A 24,744-nucleotide genomic window follows, 5' to 3' on the forward strand; every position below is an offset into this window, starting at 1 on the left:
TCCGACATAGAATAGGCCAGCCCTTCCTACACCGTAAACTACGTAAGAGTCAACTAAGGGAGGGCGAGGGATGGACAGCAGCGTCCCTCTTAAAACATTTCTAAAGCCCAACTGCTGTTGTCAATCCATCTGCTAAGCGACTACTGGCAAAACCCCCCAAGGGGGAAGCTTATGTTCAGCAGTGGACAGTTAAAGCCTGATATGATGATTGTCTATTTTCCCGTGGGAAAAAATTTAACCTGAAGAGCTAAAATTACATTTAGCTCTTGTGGTTATTTAATTATACAATAATTTCCAATAATACTCTCCACCTATTATATCTTTCTCCTCTCACCGTAGTGGTTACGCTTCAATCTCTTTTCTCCTACATTCTTCGCGACTCTGGAACGCGCTTCCTGATGCCATTAAGAGACTACCGACTAAACCGTCTTTAAAAAAAAAACGTTCATGCTCACTTTTTATCTTTATCCGAGCAGTAAGTGCTTTATATTATTCTCAATTTTGTGTATAATATAGTATATATCATATATGTGTAAGTATATTTGTTATTCATATATATTTATTCGTTTATATATGTAATTTTAGTATGTATGTATATCAATAATTAGTAGTACCGCATCCGAGTATTCTGACACTTCCCTATGGTTGACTGGGAGAGAATGCTTTTAGCATTAGGTCCGTCATGTACACATATTTGTACTAATGAATAAATAAATAATATGGTAAGTGATGGAAGGAAAAGAGGGGGAGGGAATAATCAGAACAGGGATATTAGCAGCTCTCATATCTAGCAATATCCATTTCAATCATGATGACCACGCGGTCCCTCATGAAGATCACGTGGTTAACACTCGGTGAATTCATCACGATGTGCTCATCAACCTGTCGGGGTGAGGAAGGGATTGTTGTCCCATTGCTAGCAATATACCCTGTCAGGTTGACTTCCACGTGACGCCCCCCCCCCCCATCTACCTATGTGCTGAGTCCCAGGTGTCAATGCGATGGGTTAACTGACCTGCCTTTTCATTCTGACCTATTCTGCCTGGTGTCCTGCCAGCGTATATCGTTTGTGCAGGCGGTGTTGTTATTCTATTATTATCCAATTATTAAAAAAAATACTGCTATAATTATGTAAGATAAATATTAAACTAGTGGGACACTTTATACAGAAGTTATTTGTTTGGGTACGTTTGTCCCACTCATGTTTGTGCTATAAGTGTGCTTACATAGCTGTGTTTCGGTTTGAAGGGCGGCATATCATTTTTCTCAATGTCCTCTACCCAGAGGTTGTTACTATTCCATTATCATGCATTAAAAATACTTACCTGTACGAAATGAAACAATTAATTCCTGATGAATTCATCATGATGGGCTAACTGGCCTGTTTTCATTCTCATCTATCACCCTTCACTGGTGCTCCGCCAGCGTATCCCGTTAGCGCTGACGGGGTTACCACTCCATTTTCATCCAGTAAAAAAAAATCTATTAACCTGTTACCGCTAGCGAGTCCATGAGATAGAATGAGATGACGTGTCCACCAGAGTACGACTTTGTACAAAAGTCCATTGCTTGGGCACCCATTCGTGTTTCTATCATGAAGCAGTTGTGTTTGCATGGCTGTTTCAATTTGAAGGGTAGGATATGGCAGTGATTTTACAGGATACAGAGAAGTAACACCTGAGTCCTCAGGAATGGCAACGCACGGGGGGTATCCTGGGTGGAACAGTATACTCTGTTATGTCCATGGTACTGCTCATGTCTATAGGCGACGGTTACCGCTTTCCATCAGGTGGGCCGTCAGCTTGTTTGCCATTCTAAGTTTCATAAAAAAAAAAAACAAAAAAAGTGTGCTCTCTTGTTCTTTCTCATATGAGTGCTGATCAAAACGATTCTCTTGATAGCTTCATTTGTATTTTTCTTCTTCATAGACTTAGTATAACATACTTATTATATACTTGATTATAGCTTGGTACCGATAACGTAGGCGGGGTTGCCATTTATAAAAAAAATAATCGACTACAATAGCCACCTCTCTTTAGTTCAGTTTGTGGTAAAGTAGTTTTAAATCAGTGCTGTAACGTAGTGATAACTTGCTCTTGAGTTTACGCAGTCATATGTTAAATTTTATTAATAAAAAATATGGATTTTTTAATAAAAACGGTGTAAACTTTGTTTAGTGTGGCGGTACTTCAAGGCAGAGGTTGCCATATTTGATTAGATTGCCTTTACACTGGTCTTGATAGATTGATTTGTTGTACTGGAACGGAAAATAAATAAATATCAATGTATATAAGCGTATCACTTCGGAACACTTCAGAATAGATGTTCTATTTGGCTAATTCTTTTTTGTGTTTTTGTGTCAGGACAAGGGGTCAGGGGTGTTCTTCTCTAGAAATCTGTCCGACTCTAGAATAAGGGCATACAGGTATGCGACCCCGGCCTCCCGAGCCGCTAGAGTGTCCCAGTCCTTTCCGCAACTGCAGTGTCCCCCCCCCCCTTTCCTTTCCCGTATAAGTCCCTTATTCCCCTCATTCACCAATTTACTTTACGCTTTTCCAACGTTCCCTTTCTTTTTTCCTCAATCCTTTCCTCCATACCGTAGGTGGCGGAAACCACCAACAAATGCATTCCCAAAGAGGGTTGACGTCAGGCAGGTGGCCGGTCGTAAAAAAAATCAAATCTTTTTGTAATATGGATAAAATTATATTACGCCGACCCCAAATGATTGGGATAAGGGTAGGAAGATGATGGTGTCAGGACAAGGCTTGTACGAAACATAATACTTGAAAATTGTATGGAAAAATACAACCCTTAGATTCATACATTCCCATTCGTTAGCCCATCGTGATGAATATATTTGGAATTCAACAAGATGGTTTCTAGGGGAGAGTACGTGGAGGTCGACCAGGTGGGATATATTTCTAGCATTGGGGCTCTCACTCACAGTTACTAACAATTCCGTCCCCTTCCGCGTGAATAGGGTTACCATAATGTACGTTTATTACTCAGTAGGCGAGAGGAATAATATTGCAAAGTCCAAAATCTAAACTACTACTGTCCAAAAATCCCAGAATGAATATACAGGCATCTTTAGTTTTGGCCGTTCCGTTGATTTGTCTTCATTCACATGCATATCATTAACTTTCGCAGCCGAGTACTGTTCATCTTCTTCACCAGACTTGAAACTTCGACCTTAATTCTGCAACTTCATCTTTATAATACTTTGCTTTAACTTTTTTCAGTACACGATTCACATCTCTGACTAAGTCTTCTTTCGCCTTGTTATTTTCTTTATATTTATTTGCTAACTTGAAATGGTTGTAACAATTCATCATCTAATTTTACATTATTAATCAAACGTGTTTTAATTTTTTTACTTCTTTTATTTTTAAGTCCATCAAATAGTACTTCTTTAGCATTAGTAAAATAATTTTTAGTTAATTCGTTACTGTATTTAGGCATTGGTTTGTTTTTGTGAAATCTGACTAGTGGTCTAGTACTCGTAACCGGCGAGCGTGTATGAAAAGATTGATGAATGTGGAAGAAGCGAAAGAGGTTTGTTTGAATCGAAGCATTTGGCGTTCCATTGTTTCTGCCTACCCTAATGGGAGACAGGCGTGACAGATATGTATGTATGTATGTATGGTCTATAAAATGAGTTATATTTCGTATCATGTTCAAATTTCAACATTGGATCACCATGTGGAATTATTCTTTTAACCAATGTCTTTCGTTTTTTATTATAATCACCATTACTGTCATTACTTTTTAAAAGCTTTTTTGCTTTTAATAAATTATTAATAACATCTTTTTTACTAATAGAATTATTTTATTTATTATCATGTTTTATTTTTGTATCTATATTGTCATTAAACTCGTTCAAAATATTTTCAAATATCTTAAATTTGTCAGCATTGTTAACTTGTAGTGTAGTATAACTGTTAACAAATGATTTCACGCACAGTATCAAAAGAACTGCAACGAGTGTACACGTATTCATCACGGAGATTGGTTAAAAATAAGTAAAAAATTTACGAACAAAGATTTTGTTTTGATTGAAAGGAATCAACCGTGTAATTGATTTTACATTTTGATTTATTTTTTATCTTTATTGGCGTCACAGTTGTGAGGAAATAATTGCTTCATACACGAGCATTTACTGGTACTTTTTTTACCGATTTTAAAATGAGAAGTTTTTAATTAGATGTTTTTTTTTTGTTTGGTTGTTTCGTACACAAGATCGCCTATCAAACGACGTGTAATTACCACAGTATGAGCAATAAAGAATTCAGCCATTCATTCATTCATACGCGACATAGACAATGACCTTGTTAATGTTTTTTTTATCGATGATAATGGAATGGTCATCCCGCCTGCACTAATGGTATACACTGGCAGAGTACCAGTGAGAGGTGATAGGTGAGGATGAAGCAGGTCAGTTAGCCCACCGTGACGTATCTGACAATAAATCAATCACGATGGTTTCCTGGGGGAACCACGAGGAGGTCGACCTGACAGGGTATATTGCTAGCAATGGGGCTACTATTGCTAGCAATATGCTAATCCCTATTACTAACAATTCCTTCTCCTCCTTGATTATTTGATGAGAATTATTTTGTTTAATTCCGCTTGACTACTATTATTATTACGGGAAATTCTATAACCTTCCATATTAGCCATTAATCTCCGACTGCAATTCCGTCCACGCACGTTCTGCGCCACGTGTTTCACCTCTAAACGAGGCATCTACATGTAAATTAATAGATGGCTGTTTGGAGTCTAATGTTAACCGTTCGTAGTTTGGGTACCAAACTTTAAGGTGGGGAAAAGGGGGGCAATAGAGTTTAAAGAAGGGCGTGACAGTAGCCACGCTTCAGTAAAGGGTCGCATTAAATTCAACGGTGGTACTTTAGACTGAACAGGAAGACTGCTGTCGGCGCTCCCTTGGTCCGGCCCTTTATTATTCCGTCGCCAGGGGGCGCCGTCAAAACTTTGTACAGGGGTCCTGATCTTTATCATTCTACTAGCGTTCCGCCCCGGCTTCGCACGGGTAGATAGAAATTAGTATTTTATATTAGCTTTAGTAGGCAAGTTTTTGGTACTTTTGTTTTATGTTACTGTAATTTTATAAAAGTTCTGTATTTACAAGATTTTATAAAATAATACATACATATATATATATATATATATATATATATATATATATATATATATATATATATATATATATATATGTATGCTTATAGCCTATGTTACTAGATAATAATATGGCCTTCTGTGTATAGGTGAAACTTTTTTTTTTTATATTGGTCAAGTAAGTATCACATCTCCATATTTAGAACTAACAGAATTTTTCATCGTGCCTCCTGTTAACTTTGATTGGTGGAGCACGTCAATGAAAGAAGAGCTTGGAACACCGACTGATTTATTATAATAAAATATATAATGTGTCTACCTACATAATTATGAATAATAATCTGACACCTCCCACCAAACTGTTTATAATTACTCCACTCCATCCAAAGGTTGCCTGCAAGAGATCGCTTTTAGCGATAAGGCCGCCCATTGTTTTCTCGTTGTGATTATTTCTTGTAATTGTTTATATTTATAATAAGTTTACTATTGTAATCTTTTGGAGGAAACAATAAAGAGTATCTAACTATTTTAATATTTTTTTTTATTATTATTCCTTACAAACAAACAGTTAAATCTCTCTTCTTTGTAACATCAGTATCATCATCGCTATATCAGTCATCAACGCATGGGGGGTATCATGGGCGAAACAGTATACTCTGTTATGTCCATGGTACTGCTCATGTCTATAGGCGACGGTTACCACTTTCCATCAGGTAGGCCGTCAGCTTGTTTGCCATTCTAAGTTGTATAAAAAAAGCTGTCCACTGTTGAACATAGACTCTGATGATGAGGTTTTACCAGTAGTTGTTACGCTTGGGTTTTATTTTTAATAGATGATAACGGAATGGTAACCCCGCCTGCACTAATGGGGGGAAGGAATTGTTAGCAATGGGGTCTAGCAGACCCATTGCTAGCAATATACCTTATCAGGTCGATCTCCACGCGTTTCCCCCTGGAAACCATCGTGAAACATTCTTGTTGAATTCGTCACGATTGGCTAACTGAACTGCTTCATCCCTGTAACGCCGCCAGCGTATACCTATAGCGCAGGTGGGGTTACCATTCCATTATCATTCATTAAAAAAAAAAAGACCCACGCTAATGAATGATAGGTGAGACTGAAAAGGCAGGTCAGTGAGTTCATCGTGATAAATACTTCTGGAATTCAGCATGACAGTTTCTGGGGGACCACGTGGAGGTCGACGTGGAGGTAGCTTGCATTACTAACAATCCCTTCCATTCTGGCAAGTGGGTTAACAATCGCAGTGATGCTTTTGTTGATGTTTTAATAGGGACGTTGCTTCCAAACCTTGGACCAGTAAGTTCCTTTAGTCGCCTCTTACGACACTTATGGCAAAAGGAAGGGGTGACCCAATCTATGCCAGGTCCACATATAAAAAAAAAAAAATTAAAAAAAAAGTCTAAATCCCGCATTCAACATATCGAGAATATAAATTAGTGAACTTCAGAGACATACAAACAATTCAAATTCAATTGTTTGGAACAAAAGCACTTATACAAAGTTGCGAAGTGTCGAAATGCCAAATGCGCCTATGTAAGCTAATGTTTATACTGTAAACAAATTTATTACGTTATTCGTTGGAATTTGGAAACATAAATTTGAACTGGATTAATGAAATTTAATTCCTCTTTTGAATGAGGTACGCAGGATTGTTTCGAATATACCTAATAGCTGGGTTTCGCGGTTCCGCCCGCGTTAGCCATTATACTATTACATAAAGTACGCTATGGGGGGGGGGGAGGGTTGTTAGTAATGAGGTCTAACTGCCGCCGTGTGGACGGAAAGGGATTGTTAGCAATGGAGTTTCAGGTCGACCTCCACGTGATTCCCCCTGGAAACCATCGTGAACAATTCTTTTTGAATTCGTCACGATGGGCTAACTGATCTGCTTCATCGTCACTTATCATCCTTCACTGGTGCCCCACCAGTGCATACCGATAGCGCAGGCTGGATCACCATTCTATTATTAAAAAAAACCTATCCGATTTACAGTCTCATTGCTAGCAATATACCCTGTCAGGTCGACCTCCTCGTGGTCCCCTCTGGAAATCATCGTGCTGAAACCCAGGTATATTCATTACGATGGGTCAACGTCAATCACGACGATCACGATGGTGATTCATACTAACTTGCTTTTTCATTTTCACTTATCATCCGTAACTGGTGCCCCGCCAGTGTATATCGATAGCGCAGGTGGGGTGACCATGCCATTATTATCCATTAAAAAAAACCTATCAGTGTTTTAAATTTCAATCCGAATCGTTTAGCTGTATAATTTACCAGAGGAAGACTTTGTACAAAAGTCGATTGCTTGGGTACCTCTATCTCATTCGTGTTTCAACCGTAAAGCAGTTGTGTTTGCATGGCTGTGTTTCGGTTTGAAGAGTGGGATATGGCGTGAATTTATAGGGTACAGAGGAATAACACCTGAGTCCTCAGCAATAGCAACGCATGGGGGGTATCATGGGTGAAAAAGTACACTCTGTTATGTCCATGGTACTGCTCATGTCTATAAGTGACGGTTACCACTTTCCATCATGTGGGCCGTCAGCTTGTTTGCCATTCTAAGTTGTATAAAAAAACTTACAAATTGGTCTCATGAAATTTTATCAAAATCAATTTTGTAGTTTAATTTCGAAATCAAAATAACTGGTTTTGCTACAAATGTAGCCGATTTTTTTGTGCAACAGATCTTAATTGGGTACTTAGGAAGCTGACGGCCTACTTGATGGAAAGTGCTAACCATCGCTTATAGAGGGGAGCAGGAATTGTTATTAATGGATGGTGGTTTAATAGTCTTCCATAAAAGGTATCATACATAATATAATTATAGCAGTATTTTTTTCTAATGGATAATAATGAAATGGCAATGAATGTAAAAACACGATTCCGTATTCTAAATTCAAATATTTTAAATTTGACGTGCCTACTATACGTTACATTTCGTCGATTAACGGATTGTATTATTATTTTAAAATAAGAGTACTGACTTAAGTGTTTTTTTTTTAATTAATTCTTATTTATTATAATTAAAGATAAAAACCGATTTCACTAAGGAAATTATTGAAAATTCGTAAGAAAAAGTGAAATATTCAGTACACCCGTGTGAAACAGGAGCGAGCAGATTTTTTTAATGAATGATGATCGAATGATTACTCGTCTGCGCTATCGGTATACGCTGGCGGAGCAACAGTAAGGGATGATAGGTGAGAATGAAAAGGCAGGTCAGTTAGCCCATCGTGATGAATACACTTGGTATTTAGCACGATGGATGTCAACCACGGGGAGGTCGAGCTGTCAGGGTATGTTGCTGGTAATGGGACTGGTAGTCCGCATTACTAACAAGCCCCTCCCCCCTATTATATCAGTATCACAAGAATAGCTTTTGATAAGTAGTGAAAAGATCATCGAATCGGACATTACTGAGGTACGTAACCATTCGCGTGTCGCCAATACGCCAGTTTAAAAAATAACACAATTTTAGTAATATCAATAATACTATTATTTATTATTGTCGAATATTATTCTTTATTTTTAAACGAACAATTCATAAAAAAAGGATTTCTAAACATAGATATAAAAAAATATTTAGATTCACATCTTCATATAAAAGTTACACTTTAAAGTGTTCAGAATGTAAATTAATGAATGTAAATTAATAGAATAGAACAGAACAGACTAGACCAGACCAGACCGTCAGTTAGCCCATCATGATGAATTCATAAGGAATTAACCATGATAGTTTCCAGGGAGAACCGCGAGGAGGTCGACATGGCTGGGTATATTGCTAGCAATGGGATTCTTAGTTTCCATTACTAACAATCTCTTTCCCCCCAAATAATATGTATTGTAAATAGGAGATTCTGTGTCTAGACGTCATCTTCTTCTTTGCCTCTTTCCGTTCATTTAGGGTCAGCTTTTCTTGTCCTTATGCACCAGACTTGTATGTTGTGGGGCTATCATATTGTTCTGTCGGGCTCGATTCAAATCTTTTGACATAATGGACGTCCTAAATGCCAGTGCTCGTCCTTATTTCTTTCCTATATCTGGGATAGTTAGGGTACTCCCATCATCATTATATCAGCCGTCTACCATCCTCTGCTGAACATAGGCCTCCTCGAAAGGGGGGCTTGCCAGTAGATGCCACGCTTGGCAGGCGGATTAACAACTGCAGTTAGGTTTTGTTGACATTTTAAGAGGGACACTGCTGTCCGACCCTCGACCATGTTATGTTATGTTCTCTTAGCTGCCTCTTACGACACCCACGGGAAAGGAAGGGATGACTTAAACTATGTTGTGACCACACGCCAACTACAGCTACGGTAATCTGATAGCATAAATATGATCCCGCCGAATGTCTGTGCCCATACGCAAATTGCAGACTATTTTCGACAATTTTAACAGCAATGGTGAGAACCTTGGTTATATTTTATTGTAATATTTTACAATTTTTAAAAAGAATTAGCGCACTTGGTTATTAATTTATTTTTAATTTACTTATTTATTAAATATCAGTGGATAATTAAAGATGAGCGCATAATTTGGTCGAATGCATTCTATTTTCATTGGCGTTTTTTAGTTTTCGATTGTGCATCTTGAGTTTTTGGTATATCAATGATCATAATATCAGCCGTTATCTGTCCACTACTGATCATTGTTCTCCCCCATAAATTGGGGGGTTTTGTCAATAGTTACCACGCTTGGCAAACGGGTTGGTAACTGCAGTTAGGCTTTGGTGATATTTTGAGAGGGACGCTGCTTCCCATCCCTCGACCTTTCAGTATATGATGATTTTTTATTTTTTTTTAATGGGTGAAAATGGATTGGTAACTCTGCACATGCTATTGGTATACACCGACAAGGCACCAGTGGAAGATGATAGGTGAGAATGAATGCAGGTTAGTTGGCCCACCATGATGAATTCGACAAGAATTAAACATGATGGTTTCCAGGGGGAACCGCGTGGAGGTCAACCTGAGAGGGTATATTGCCAGTAATGGGGCTATTAGACCCCATCACCAACAACCCCTTTCCCCCCAGTATATGATGTTAGGCTCATAATAATATTTACTTAATATGACATGTACGAAAAAACAGGATAAGTATATAATATATTGCGCGGTCCCTTGCAATTTACGTCCTATAACAGTTCTCAGAAAAAGGACGAGGACTTTAGTATTATTCTAGTAATGGGGCAGTAAATATTCCTACTACTTAGAGGGGCTCGAAAATCGTCCTACTTGCACTTGTTCCCAAGAATTTATCGCGTCATGAAAGATACGATGGCGTCTTTTAAAAATCTCTGAATTTTGGATGAATATATTTTTTCCTTTGTCTAACAAAATAAAAAAAAAAACTTTTTTTTAAAAGAATCATTGATAATTAAAAGAATTATTATTATGTGTTGCGGCCTAGACTTTGTTTTTTTGTATTTGTAGCACGGAATAAATTAATTAAGTATAAAAAAATCTGTTAAGTCTTTTTTTTTTAATGTGAATACTATGTAATGCTATTCTTCTGAATGGTGTCATAGACAAAGTATTACAAATACACATTTCTGTACTTTTTCTATATATCATTTATCTATGCTAGTCCATGTATAAGAAAAAGGCTTGATTCAACTTATTGACTGATTTATGATTTATAGACTGGCGGCAAAAACATCGAAGCTAGGGAATAAAGGCACAGACCAAAGAACTAAAGGTTTTTTGAAGTATATATATTTACATTTTCTTTTAGATTATGAAAAAAAAAATGAAATATACTTAAAAAAAATCACTGTAGCTAGTCAAGTATGTTAAGTTTAATTTTATTAGTACTGCATAAACTGTAAACATAAAAATGATAGAGCTGCAAGCTATAGGTATTAAAACTGTATGATGTTATTTCCTTGCGCTTAAATCTCTAGTAACATTACGATCGTGAATATGATGTATTTTTCTTAGTGATGGGAAAATGTTAAAACTATCGTAAAAAGTATCGTCATAATTATTATATATAATATACTATTCTTAATCTACGATGTAGTTGTTAGGTAATCGAGTAGCTTTTGATATTTTTAATTTTTTTTATATAGTGGGGTGGAGTTTCCTTACTGTAGATCAATGATTCTCAACCTTTTTTTTTGTTGCGGCACATATTTAACGTTTTCAAAATTTGGCGGCACACAAAGAAAAAGATAAAAATTATTTACTTACTACAACACACTGCATAAATAGTTTATGACAAAATTTTTAAATATTTGCAAAATTTGGCGGCACACTTTTAAAATTTGGCGGCACACAAAAGTGCCGCGGCACAGTGGTTGAGAATCACTGCTGTAGATAAACAGGGATGCTTTATTAACATATTATTAACGACTTGTCCTACTGTTGTGCATGGATATCTCCCAAAAAGATTAGCCTCATCATTATTAATCAGCCATTAATTGTTCACCGTTGAACCAAGGCTTCCCTCATTGATTGGTTTTGCTAGTAGTTGCCACGATTGGCAGTGAATGACAATAGGTGGTGATGAAGGTAGGTCCGTTGGGGTAGCGTAAAGGATTCGACAAGAATTAATCAAGAAGGTTTCTAGCAGAAACTACGTGAAAGTCGACCTGATAGAGTATATTGCTAGCAATAGGGCTGTTGGATGCCCATTATCTTTTTCTCCCCAGAGTATATCATTAGATAGAGATAATGGATGTTTTACGTGACTTTATCATCACAAGGAGGGTTCGCTATTAAGAAACTTAATCGGTTGGGGTTAATACCTATCATAGACAGCGGTTTCTAAGATAATAGGATTGACTATAGTGCAAGTTGGGAGGTACGAGGTTGGTGAGATACCATATAGGCAATAAAATAACCTTCTTGGCTTTACTTATCGGTATTAACTATGTATATTGCCGGTAATTATTAATACGACAAACGTATACCAAGGGGTTATTAATAGGTCAAAAATTTTGAATTGTGGGTATAAAATAATTACAATGACATCTATCGGATATTTTTGACAATAAGCTGTTAATGTCCTTTTAATAGTAAAACTTTAAACTGTGGATATAACCACACAGCTTTCTTGAGTCATTATTATAAAAAAAAAAAATTGTATAGATATAATTAATATATTATTATTATTATATAGAAAATATTAATATATTTTCTGTATGTTTTAAAATCGAATCGACACAAACATGTCACGTCCCTATTGGAGAGCTGTGAAAATGGAAGATTTATTTTTAATAAAAATATTTCATATCTTCTCTCATCTGGTCAATAAAGTTTTGGTTCGTAAAAATTTTAAAAAACTTTATGGTTTATAGTAGTATCATAAATAGTATTCGAGAATGTTCTTATTACGTTCACTATAGAGTTTAAATTCGCATATTGATTTGTAGATATTGTAATGGAATTAGATTATTAAAATAAAATTTCCAGAAATATCTTGCGAGGGATTACATTTCACTCGACTTAAATTTTATACTTATTACGGGATCACATATTTTTCCCGGATTTAAATATTTTACGGTGTTCATCGATAATCCGGGTTAATCTTTCGGAAATTTTATTGAAACCAGTTCAGTAGCATAATTGGGATGTATCGATGCAATCTCAATTTGGGACAGCAAGAATTCAGTGTTGCCAGCATTATAATATCTGTGGTGTTACCATTAAAGTATCTTTATTACTATAATCTCAGATGGTATTTTGTAATGGATAACATTATAATGGGATTATTGCATACGCTATTGTTATACACTGGTGTAGTACTAGTTTTTTTTATGGGCGAAAATGGTATGGTAACCCCCCCTGCGCTAACGGTATATGCTTGCGAAGCACCAGTGAAGGGTGATAGATGAGAATGAAAACAGGTCAGTTAGACCATCATGATGAATTCAACAGGAATTAACCATGATAATTTCCAGGGAGAACCGCGAGGAGGTCGACCTGGTTGGGTATATTGCTAGCAATGGGATTCTCAGTCTCCATTACTAACAATCCCATTCCCCCCAGTACCAGTGAGGGCTCATAGGTGAGGATGAAGTTGGGTTCGTACTACATTAGTATCGAAAGGCACCGCATGGAAGTCGACCTGACTAGGTATTTATTAAGGTTTTAATCCTGAGTTATTTCTGCTTCATAGTCTGTTGGCAGTTATTGATTACTTTTCATTATTCATAATATTAATTATTCATAATATTATAAAAATATTAATGGTGGATCAGGGACCAGTAATTTAGGTAGACTTATTTCTGATTTTTTTATAATCTATTTATTAATTTAACAAAAAATAACAAAAAGTAAAAACACAAAAGAAAAATACATAACAAATTTATTTTTACTTTCTACGAAAAACGACTATGGCGTCAAAAAAATTGCTCATTGTCTATGGTTGGTTACAAAATGACTGCCATTCTGAATATTGGCGGGAACACCTGACGGTGTAATGTGGATTGTGAATGCTGTTATTAAAATTAATGATCGTCTGAAAGCGCAAATCACCTCCATTGTTGCAGTGCGACGATTTTCGTTTTAAGTTACGATATTCTCAAAATATCTGTTTATTTATTTACAAAACCTCGAAACCTTTGAATGGTAAACAATTTATGGTAGCTTTGTAGTCATTGGTTATTTATTAAGTTGAAAGGTGCAGTAGGTAGGTAGTATTATATACATGTATAATATATATACATATCTTAGATCTTATCTTAATATTTATGGGTAGATTGTGAAGCGATTTTATAATTTTGATTCATTAATATGATTTCGTTAACTGTCCACTGCTGGAGCCTTCTCTGACATAAGCTTTCTCTTAGCTTAGCAGGTGGGTTGGCAAGTTAGGCTTTTAAAAATGTTTTAAGAGGGACGCTGCTGCTCAACCTTCGTCCTCCCTTACTACACCCACGAGCAAGGAAAGAGTGGTCCATTCTATGCCGGAGCTCATCATCATCATCATCATATATATATATATATATATATATATATATATATATATATATATATATATATATATATATATATATAGTTTTTAAGATCAAAATAACTGGTTTTGTCACAATTGTAGTCGATTTTTTATGTGTGACACAATCTTTAAGTATATGAAGACGTTTTTAAATTTTCATGCATATCCATGATTTCTGTTTGCCATAGTCAACCATGGGTTAGTTGTGAAAAATAAAGATGTCCATTTTTGAATTCGGTACCAAGTAAGTGTATTTAATTTTGACGTTTTTATGAACAAGGAGGCGGCATAAATCACGCAGTTTCACTATCTGCGGACCTTTCATATGAATTTATTGCGATGAGAATTATATATAAGAAAGAGAGAGAGGGGGTGAATTTCCAATATTTCCTAAGACATAATAGCTACGTGTGGGACAAATTTGGGGTTGTCCAGTCGTTTGAATTTATATAACCATAAAAATGAATAACTACCCTTGCTAATATTATAAATATTTTACAGAACTATCTGTTATCTTGCGGTAGTCCATATCATTGATTATTTTATTGAAATTATTTTGTTTAATTCCACTATCATAAGTGCGGCTTCGAGTGTTGGCAGTCACACACATACTAATGGTAGTGGAATTAAACAAAATAATTCTAATAAAATAAATAATAATATATTATCTAAGTCGTGTGGTCCCGGCATAGTATAGGCCACCTCTTCCTTCCCGTGGGTGTCGTAAGAGACGACTAAGGGAGGGTGAGGGATGGATAGCAGCATTTCTCTTAAAACATCTCCAAAGTCTACCTGCGGTTGTTAATCCACCTGCCAAGCATGGCAACTCCCCCAAAGAGGGAGGCTTATGTTCAGCAGTGGACAGTTAAAGGCTGATATGATGATGATGATATAATCTAAGGTTTTTTTTAATGGGTGATAATAGAATGGTAACCCCACCCGCGCTATCGGTGTATTCCAGCGGGGCATCAGTGAAGGAACAAGTAGGTCAGTTAGCCCATCATGATAAATTCAACAAGAATTGTTCACGATGGTTTCCAGGGGAACCGCGTGGAGGCCGACCTTATAGGGTATATTGCTAACAAAGGGGCTGTCAAACTCCATTGTTAACAATCCCTTTCCCACCCAATCTAAGGTATTTGTATACGTGTATAGTTTGTATTTTTTTATAAATGTGTGAAAATGGAATGGTAAACCCATCTCAGCGATCGGTATATGTTGGCGAGGCATTAGATAGCGACAATGGATGAGGTTCAAAACAGATCACTGGGCCCATCATGACGATTTCATTATGAATTAACCATGACGTTTTCTAAGAGGGACCGCTTGCAGTTCTTTTTTTATTTTATTTTTTTTATTTTATTTTATACAAAAATCCACAGCTCTTAAAAAATAACTTAACATGCTAAGTCTCTTATGAATACAGCCAATAACGGATTTTACTTATACAAACAAAAATTTTGATTCCATAGGAGAGGCGACATGTATGAAACTCCAGTTTGATATATAAAATAATTAAAATTCATGTTGTTAAACAATCTGATTAAATAATACTGTTTTCTAAGAGGGTTAACCGTTTGTAGTGTATGTGACAATAAATGATATAGTAAATAATGTAAATATGGTGTATATGTACATGTCCAACTATGATATTATTTCATCCATTATCACAGCCCTGAATTTATATCTACTGAGTTCGACATGATATAGTATAATGCTGGTGATTGGTCCACTAGTCCACACTCATACCATCATCTGTCTCTTTACCTAACTCCTACTATCACAGGGATATCTTTTTGATTTATTTTTTGTAAAAAAATTTAATTTCAATTCCCAATTTTAAACTTTAAACCTTAATTTGGTCATTAAAAATATTTAGGAAAAGCCAAATTGAATCTACCATTCTCAAGTGATGATCCGAGAGATGTTATCTTGTTCGCGTTCCCAATTTTTTTTTCTCTTTTCCCTAAAATCTTAATCGGTTTATTGAGGATATTAAAATAAAATTAGCCGAATCCGTCTAGTCGGTTTTAAGTAAAGCGCTTACAAATGATAAGCGTTTAACTGTTAAGTGATAAAAAGATTTCCAATTTGTCTGAAATTTGTTACTCGATTACGGGCTCCAATTCGGAACCGATTGTTTAAATCATTGATTTTTTTATATAACTTAGAATGGCAAACAAGCTGACGGCCCACCTAATGGAATGTGGTAACCGTCGCCTATAGATATGAGCAGTACCATGGACATAACAGAGTATACTGTTTCACCCATGATACCCCCGATGCGTTGCCATTCCTGAGGACTCAGGTGTTATTCCTCTGTACCCTGTAAATTCACGCCATATCCCACCCTTCAAACCGAAACACAGCCATGCAAACACAACTGCTTCATAATAGAAACACGAATGGGACAGAGGTACCCAAGCAATCGACTTTTGTACAAAGTCTCCCTATTTAACTGTGCTATATTTGTATATATTTATGCAATGTAAATATAGTTTGATGTGATCCCGGCATAGAATGGGCCACAGCGTTCTGCCTTGTGGGTGTCGTAAGAGGTAACTAAGGAAACTTCATGGTCGAGGGATGGACAGCGGCGTTTATCTTAAACCATCACCAAAGCTTAACTGCGGTTGTCAACCCACTTGCCAAGCGTGGCAACTACTGGCAAAACCCCCTTATGGGGAATGACTATAGTAAGGTATATACTATATATGTTATCTACAGATATACTTATGTATGTTGAAATAAAATTATGTATATTTTTACTTTTTTATTTAGCTGATAAAATAAATACATTAATTGTAACAGTACCTATTTCGACTTGGCACTCATCTTCAATCTTTGCTTAGTACATATCAAGTTATTCCTCGATCTCTTGGCAAGTATTATCATCGGCTCTGCCAAATCCTGCAGGACAGAGTCCACCGTCGAAACCAGCTCTTCCTGTTTCAATATTCGAATCCGATTTATTCGTATTAAATTTTCCGACAACTTCTTTAGCGATACGAATGTCTCTCTTAGCTTTACTATTTTTTGTGGTCACTTCAACAGGAGTCGTTATTGTTGGAGGTGTTATTGTTGTTGTTGTAACAGATTTTACGCTTTCTGTTGTAATGCCTTCGATTGCTTTTTCAGCGTCTTCATTTTTTGTTGTAGTGCTAACAGATTCTGTAGTTACAGTTTTCGACTCTTCACCTTTCTTCAATGCATTGTTGAGTGCATTTGTTAAATCGTCGTCGATCTTCTTCGCATTGTCTGTTAATGGACTTAGTAAATTACCGACAAGTCCTGATTCTACACTTAATAAACTTAACAACAGTACCAAGCAATACTTCATTTTGTTTTAATAAATGTCCGTTGCTGTACTATGTCAATATTGTAGTAGATATTGCATAGGTTTATCCTATATAGTGTCTGATAATTACTCTGACCCACTTTCTGTTAGGGTCAATACCTTAAGGTCCAGTTATCGGCGCGGTAAATGTGTTAAGAAATATTTAATCAACTTTATGAATATATAAGCCAATAAAATGTTTGTTCTAAAATATATCGTGCTTTTAACATATATCATTTATGGTAGACATCTTTGTCATTGGATTTATACAAATAGTAATATTGCAATATGTATCAGCACCATATCAGCCTTTAACTGTCCACTGCTGAACATAAGCCTCCTCTTGGGGGGTTTAGCCAGTAGTTGCCACGTTTGGCAGGCGGATTTGCAACCACAGTTAGACTTTAGAGATGTTTTAAGAGAGACGCTGCTGCCCATATCTTCGCCCTCCCTTAGTCGCCTCTTACAACAGCCATGGGAAAGGAAGGCGTGACCTATTCTATGCCGGGACCATACGGCTTTACAATATTGCAATATATGTATAATCCTTATTAATATTATAAATATGAAAGTTAGCACACTAGATTTATAACATTGATTTGGCTTTTGCTGTTATAATGTAATTATTTTTAATAAATAAATAAAAATAAATAAATACTTTACGATATTCACATGAGTGAAGCTGCGGAATTCAGTTATAATACGAATCTGCGATACAAACAAGGTAAATACAAGGCAACAATATATCAAATGTCAAATAATATTGATAACGAAGTGACCTATATTAATTATACCCACAATATACTGATTACTCACCTTCTAAAGGTCATTGGAGGTCAACCTGTCAAGGGCTACATTATTTTTGTTTCATTTCATTTAATTTTTTTAATGCACAGGGGCAAACGAGCTCACCTGATGGTAAGTGACTATCGCCGCCCATGATCTCCCACAACACAGAATGGCAAACAAGCTGACGAGCCACCTGATAGAAAGTGGTAACCGTCGCATATAGACATGAGCAGTACATGGACATAGTGTTTCACTCATGGCACCCCCCATGCGTTGCCATTCCTGAGGACTTGGGTGTTATTCCTCTGTACCCAGTAAATTCACTGCCATATCCCACCCTTCAAACCGAAACACAGAATTATTATTATGGTATTATTTAAATATGAATTTTTAGCTTACTTTTATTTAGTTACAATTATAATGACAGAGACAAAACATATGTAATAAGTCCTCCATATTCTATCTTGTACAGGCATGGAAATACATATTTTAAAAGCTCGTTGTAATACAATTATTTTTTTATTATTTTAATATATTATAAAATCTAAGTACTATAAATATTATTAATAAGACCGTCAAATATACTCTAAGATAAATATTTTATAATTTTTCTATTATTTTGCCAGTCTACCAGAGGGAAACTTTGTATAAAAGTCGATTGCTTGGGTACCTCTGTCCCATTCGTGTTTCTACCGTGAAGCAGTTGTGTTTGCATGACTGTGTTTCGGTATGAAGGGTGGGGATATGGCGTGAATTTACAGGGTACAGAGGAATAACATCTGAGTCCTCAGGAATGGCAACGCATGGGAGGTATCATGGGCGAAACAGTATACTCTGTTATATCCATGGCACCGTTCATGTCTATAGGCGACGGTTACCACTTTCCATCAGGTGGGCCGTCAGCTTGTTTGTCATTAGTATAAAAAAAAATTATTAGCTTATATTCTTCTGTGAGAACTGTGAGAAGTAAAGGTTGGACATTTCTTCGTACCCTGAAATTTATCTGCTATAACCCACAAGTCAAACAGAAACACTACCATGCAAGCACATCTGCTTTAATGGGACAGAGATACCTAAGCAGGCGATTTTTGTATCAAGTCTAATTTTGGAAAAATTTTGATTTGGTTGGTCGTGAGGGGTAACTTGTTATTAATCATGTAATTTATCATGGACGTAGTATTTAGATTGTGTTCCTGGCATAGATTGGGCTACCCTTACCTTTCATGTCGTAAGAGGTGCTTAAAGTAACTTAATGGTCGAAGGACGGACGGCAGCGTCTCAATTAAAATATCCTTAAAAGCTTAACTGCGGTTGCCAACTCTATTTAATGGGGGGTGTCCTATACTTTTGGTCATACGGAGTCGCCACTCAAGAGTATTTCTTCTCTAACGGTTGTTGATTTTTCGAGCTATGTGACCAGCCTTTTGCCACTTCACCTGCTTATTCTTCGGGTTGTGTCAGTCACTTTGGTTCGTTTGCGTATATCCTCATTTCGGATTCTGTCATGCAAAGGAACTTCGAGCATAGTCCTCTCTATAGCGCGCTGAGAAATTTGAAGCTTTTGATTACAGGTAATGGTGTAGGACAACGTAAAGAAACTACTGTAGTATACACGTATTGTAAGTCGAGTAAAGAAAAACATATCATACGATACCTACGCAATATTTACATTTGCAAAATCAATTTTAAAAGGGTCCAACACCAGAGGCGCAGGTGTAAGAAATAAAAATGGGCCCTAACGTACCCGGTGCAGGGTCGGAACGGGTTTTTTTATGGCCAAATTTAGTACCGCGCCGTTACTGTCCAGATTTACGATGGTACATCCCTTCTTGTGGGGATTTTAATGGGGTTTGTTATGATTAGAAACAGTTTAAGCATGTAACATGTGCGGTTTGATTTATGTTTATTTCAATACTATACTCCAGAAGTGGCCGACTTGACTGGACCCAAGACCTACTGTTAACTGACGAACCCCTGTGCGATCTACCAATTACATGCTTCTTGAAATCTCAAATGAAACAACATAGTTCAGTACACAATTATGTAGTATTGTAGTTTTTTTTATTTTATTAAGAGGGAATGTTGTCGCACACTCAGAATGTTGGATTCCTTATATAGACCAGTCGTAGGGTATCTGAAGGACTTAGTCGTAAGGATTCCTGCCACGTGCTGAGTTAAAGCCTTTCGAGTGACTAGAATTTATTTTTATTGTTAGCTGTTGTAATGTTTATATATATCACTTAAAAAATAAATTTTCTTTTATGTTTATTAAGTTAGTTAATAATTTTTTTTATGGGTGTAAATGGTATGGTAACTCCGCCTGCGCTAAAGGGATACGCTGGCGGAGCACCAGTGAAGAGTGGTAGATGAGAATGAAAATAGGCCAGTTAGCCCATCATGATGAATTCATCAGGAATTAATTATGATAGTTTCCAGGGAGAACCGCGAGGAGGTCAACCTGGTTGGGTATATTGCTAGCAATGGGATTCTCAGTCTCCATTACTAACAATCCCTTTCCCCCCCGTTGACTCCGTTAGTGCTTGGGAGCTTCAGCACACACGAGAGGCAAATAGTATGTACGGAGTACTCATGACGCTAAATATCATACCATGCCATATTAGCCATTAATTGGCACTGCTGAACATTGGCCTCCCTCCATTAGGGGGTTTTGCCGGTAGCTGCCACGTTTGGCAGGCGGATTGGCAACTGTAGTTAGGCTTTGGAGATGTTTTAACAGGGATGATGCTGCCCCTCGATCACTAAGCTTCCTTAATCGCTTCTTACAATATACGGAAAAGGAAAGGGTGGCCTAGTCTATGCTGGGATCACACGGGTAGACCAGACGTTAAAATGTAACTAAAATAATTTTCATCTAATTATTTGGTGTTTAGATCGCATTTGATTGTCCAGCAAGTAGTCCACCTTCCTCAACATTCCAAGTGAATTCATCACGCCGTCGGAGATGTGGTGAGCGCGAAAGCGAACCCATGTCTCGGACATATGGCACCTCGAGGGTATATGGTTTTTGGTGGGTACACCCCCACCTTACGGGGGGATTCCCACAGTACCCATTCACCTCCCACAAGGTGTATGGGTCTGCATAAAGCATTTTCCAGACGTTAAAAAAAAAAAAGTGAATTCATCACGAAAGGCTAACTAAACTGGTTTAATTCTCACCTATCATATCTCACTGGTGCCCCGCCAGCGTATACCTATAGCGGAGTTACCATTCCATGATCAACCATTAAAAAAAAAACTGGCAAGACAGTAGCACCACCTAGACGTGTAAGCCACACAACTCTACCGCCGTTTGACAGCCGGATTTTCAAACTTGTATATGAAACTTGGAAACTCTCGCGGGACATGGCGCCAATGTGAAATTTGTGTGTTATGAAGCAAATTTAGGCCGCAAGCTTCGCTCAGGTAAGTTTTCAATAACACTGTCTACATTGTAGAGAGTTTGTGTTGTTATATGTTTATGCAATAAAGGGCAAGTATACAAGGCAAGGAATTAAAATAACAAGCCTCGATACAGCTGCAGTATTGATAAAATTAAATAATTTGCTATCCGATATATTATTAAAATTATCAATAGTATTTATTTCTATATACAATTTAGAATGGTAAACAAATGACCTGATTCGTCGCCTATAGACATGAGCAGTACCATGGACTTAACAGAGTATACTGTTTTGCTCATAATATCCCCTTATGCGGGGGGAAAGGCATTGTTAGTAATGAGGTCTAATAATCCCATTGCTAACAATATATTCTCTCAGGTCTACCTCCACGCGGTTACCCCTAGAAACCATCATGGTTAATTCTTGTCGAATTCATCATGGTGGGCCAACTGACCTGCATTCATTCTCACTTATCACCTTCCACTGGTGCCTCGTCGGTGTATACCGATAGCGTGGGCGGGGTTACCATTCCATTTTCACCCATTTAAAAAAATACCCCCTATGCGTGATATTAATATTTATATATAGTGTATTTCACTAAAATATACAGTGATATAAGAATTAGTAATAACGTAAGCAAAGGTAAATTTATCTCTAAAAGAGATCTCTTCCAGTAAACCTAACAGTGGCATAGGGGGAAAGGAATTGTTAGTAATGGGGTGTAACTGACCCCTTGCCAGCAATACTCCCTATCAGGTCGACTTTTACGCAGTTTCCCCTGAAAACCATTGTGGTTAATTCTAGCGCAATTCGTCACGATGGGCTAACTGACCTGCTTTCATCATCACCTACCTCAATGGTGCTCCGCCAGCGTATACCGATAGCGCAGGCGGGGTTATCATTCCATTATCACCCATTAAAAAAAACACAGTGGTATAGGGAGTAGCGAGTTGGTTATACGTCATCTATCACTGTTTATGTCCAGGGCATGCCCTTTTATCTCTTGGAGCGATGTAATTTCACATCGTAACTTTCTCATACGTAAGTAGTATTAGTTGAATAACTCTTATAATACTGCTTAAATATAATAAAACAGCATATATTTGCATAGTAAATATGCGAAGCTTCAAATGAACGGGAATAAGTTAGGGTTGCCCTCTTTAAATTATTAAAAAGGGCTGCGGTGGCGGGAATATCTGGACATTATGGGTTACAGACAGGACTCTCTACATTGGTATTAATTCTTATATTATAAATGTGAAAATTTGTTTGTTTGTTGCTTTTTGACGCCTAAAAAGCGATCGCGATAACTAAGTATCTTTTTATGCAATTAAGAATTGTAAATAAGCAGTAATCCCACCTGATGTAAAGTGGTAATCGTCGCCTTTATAATCATGAACAGTACCATAGACATAACAGAATATACTGTTTCGCCCATGATACCCATGGGGGGTATCATGGGCATCTATATACATCATCATCTATATACATATCAAACACAACTACTTCACGGTACAAACACGAATAGGACAGTAATTAACCAAGTAGATAAAGTGCCATTTAGCTAATTAAATTTTTACTTGTTCTTGATACTTGATGCTCTATCTATATAGTCTAAGATTATATCCTAATTTAACACATAGGTTTTCTTGTAAATATTCACGCGGGCAAAGCCACGATACTTCTCGTAACTACTAGCTAACGCAGTAATTGTGATAATACCTAACCTTTATTTGGGGTGGGGGAAGGGATTGTTAGTAATGGGGTCTAATGAACCCATTGCTAGCAATACACTATCAGGTCGACCTCCACGTGGTTCCCCCTGGCAACCATCGTACACAATTCTTGTTGAATTCGTCACAATGGGCCAACTGACCTGCTTCATCCTCATCTATCATCCTTCACTGGTGCCCCGCCAGTGTATACCGATAGCGCGGGCAGGGTTACCATTCCATTCCATTATCACCCATTAAAAAAAAAATCTTTATTTGTACTTAAAGATAACAGAGTAATTATTCGCTATATATTATGTTGGCAACCCTAAAAAAGGTGAGGCCGCCCGAGGAGAGGGTCGCCGAACTTTGGTCTCGCGGCAACACCTGGCCCGGAGTAACGAACTTATGTAAATGCATTTTCTACTCTAACAACAAAGTCAACAACAGTTTCATTTTGAATTAAAAGCGTACGTATTAACTTGTGTGAAAGGCGAAGAGTTACTTCTAAACATCTTGTTAAGAGCGTATACCAAATCTCACTGAAGTGTTGCGACGTGGGAATTATATGTCAATTGGCAAAAACAATTATAAAATCCTACTTATCTTACAAATATGTTTATGCAATGTACACAAATCGCAAGACTGCCTTATTTTTATTTTTAAATATCAATTTAATTAACATGAAAAGGTTTGCTGGAAGAAATTTGATCGGAGGCACGATTTTTATTTATATAGACTGACTTTTTGTCCGCTACTTCGTATACGATCGATCGATTTTAAAATATTAAAACTAAACTAATAAAAAATAATATAAAAGTATATGTAGTTTCTACTATAGATAAAATATTTCGAAAATTGAAGGAAATATTTCAAAACATCTTGATTTTACTGGCAAGTTTGAAAATAATTTTATACTATACACCAAGCGAAAACAAACTTAATCTCCGTGTAAAAAGATACATATTTAATAAACTGTCCGTGCCAGCGTTCATTTATTTATCGGACACAAACGGCCGAAGTCAATAGTACTTGAATACAAATGAAAACGCTCTGGAATTCAATGAATTCGTTTACTTAAAATAGATGACTTTGTTACAAGAACTTGTAAGGTTCATTCAATTAATTTTGGCGCGTCTTTGGGTGTATTTAAAATTTAAACATTACTCTGTACCACGGCCGTTTTAATTGGAAATGGCGGCTACTGAGATGACCAATTGAGTGGGCTGTATACGTAGGGTATTTCTGAATGTATCAAAATAGAATGGTAACCTCGTTTGTTTTACTATACGGGCGGAGTACCAGTAAGGGATGATAGGTGAGAATGAAGTCAGCAAATATTTTCGTGATCATGATGAATTTACCAAGAATTAAACAATGGTTTTCATAGGGAAAGCGTGA

At 36.8% G+C, this 24,744-nt stretch overlaps 1 protein-coding gene across 1 annotated transcript in view; it reads left to right on the forward strand.

The window, feature by feature from the left end:
* Positions 1-24,744, forward strand: part of LOC128202604 (serine/threonine-protein kinase PRP4 homolog) — a 185,642-nt gene that overhangs the window by 39,275 nt on the left and 121,623 nt on the right. The gene's annotated exons all lie outside the window — the stretch shown is intronic.

This window comes from Galleria mellonella, unplaced genomic scaffold (assembly GCF_026898425.1).
Source record: "Galleria mellonella isolate WM207_F2 unplaced genomic scaffold, CSIRO_AGI_GalMel_v1 utg1053, whole genome shotgun sequence".
NCBI lineage: Eukaryota > Metazoa > Arthropoda > Insecta > Lepidoptera > Pyralidae > Galleria > Galleria mellonella.